Source organism: Gobius niger, assembly GCF_951799975.1.
Source record: "Gobius niger genome assembly, chromosome: 1".
Taxonomy (NCBI): domain Eukaryota; kingdom Metazoa; phylum Chordata; class Actinopteri; order Gobiiformes; family Gobiidae; genus Gobius; species Gobius niger.
Genome location: NC_136852.1, coordinates 1,475,602 through 1,477,456, shown reverse-complemented (window position 1 = coordinate 1,477,456; position 1,855 = coordinate 1,475,602).

Below are 1,855 nucleotides of genomic sequence, written 5' to 3'. Positions count from 1 at the left end.
GACGTTAACTTGAGGCTGGAGCTGTTCCCTTGAATATGTACTCCAATCATTTACTGTATGCTTGTGAGGAGTTTATTAACCTCAGGTAAGTCAGGATGATCTGGTGGAAATTAAGCAGCTGTTACAGGAAAGAAAATCAATTAAATTCACAGTTGAAGGAACAGGCCACAGTTTTTACAGACTGAGACATGTTCTTACCTGAGCTTAGACGAGTTCATTTGTACCTGTCTGGTCTTCACGTGTGCCCTCAGTCACGCAAACACAGCACAGACGGGTAAAAGGGGAACTACAGTGCCTCTCGAAAGTATTCATACACCTTGGACTTTTGCACATTTTGTCATGTTTACAACCCTAAACATGAAGATTTTATTTTTATTTTTTTTACTGAACGTTCACACACAAGTAACAGACAACTGTGAAGTGAAAGCAAAATGATACATGATTCTGTTATTTTTCAAAAAATAGAAAAGTGAAAAGTGGGACTTGCATAAGTATTCATACAGCATGAATGAATACTTTGTGGAACCCCCTTTTGCTGTAATAACAGCACAAGTCTTTTGGGGTTTGACTCTACAAGATTAGCACATGTAGAGACTGACATTTTAGCCCATTCCTCTTTACAAAACAACTCCAGCTCTGTCACATTAGAAGGAGAGCGTTTGTGAACAGCAGTTTTCAGATCTTTCCACAGATTTTCAATAGGATTTAGGTCAGGACTTTGACTGGGCCATTCTAACACATTAATATGTTTTTATTGAACCATTCCATTGTAGATTTATCTTTGTGTTTAGGGTCATTGTCCTGCTGAAGGTGAATCTCCGCCCCAGCCTCAGTTCTCTTGTGACTCCAGCAGGTTTTCCTCCAAAATGTCCCTGTATTTGGCTCCATCCATCTTCCCAACTATTCTTACAGTCTCCCCAGTCCCCCCTGAGGAAAAGCAGCCCCACAGCATGATGCTCCCCCCACCATATATTTGACATTGGGGATGGTGCACTCAGGACCATGAGCAGTGTTAGGTTTGCTCCATACGTTTGTCTCACCTGACCAAGCTCCTTCTTCCACATGGAGCTGTGTCCTCCATATGACTTCTAGCAAACTTCAAACGGGATTTCTTATGGCCTCCTTTCAATAATGGCTTTCTTCTTCCACTCGTCCATGAAGGCCAGATTTGTGTAGATACGACTTATAGTTGTCCCATGTCCAGATTCCCCCAGCTCAGCGGCAGGACTTCACAGATCCTCCAGAGTTATCATGGGGCACTTGGTTGTATTTCTGACCAGTGTCTCCTTGCTCAGTTTGTTAGTTTAGGTGAACGGCCGTGTCTTGGTAAGTTGGCAGTGGTGCTTTACTCTTTCCATTTCTGAATGATGGATTGAACAGTTGCTCCGGGAGATGTTTAAATCTTGGGAAATCTTTGTATAACTTTATGCTGCTTTAAACTTCTCCACAGCTTTATCCTCTCTGGTGCTCCTTTACCTTAATGATGTTGTTTAGTGACCAACACACTCCGACCACAGCTCTGAGGGCCTGAAAGAACAGCTGTAATTACACTGAGAGTAGATTACACACAGGTGCCTCTATTTAACCGTTAGGCCAAGGTGTGAACATTCTGGAGTCATTAGGAATGTTTTAAAGGCAATTTAATGCACTCAGAAAATGCTGTATCAATACTTATGCAAGCCCCACTTTTCACTTTTCTATTTTTTGAAAAATAACAGAATCATGTATCATTTTGCTTTCACTTCACAGTTGTCTGTTACTTGTGTGTGAACGTTCAGTAAAAATCTTCATGTTTAGGGTTGTAAACATGACAAAATGTGCAAAAGTCCAAGGTGTATGAATACTTTCGAGAGGC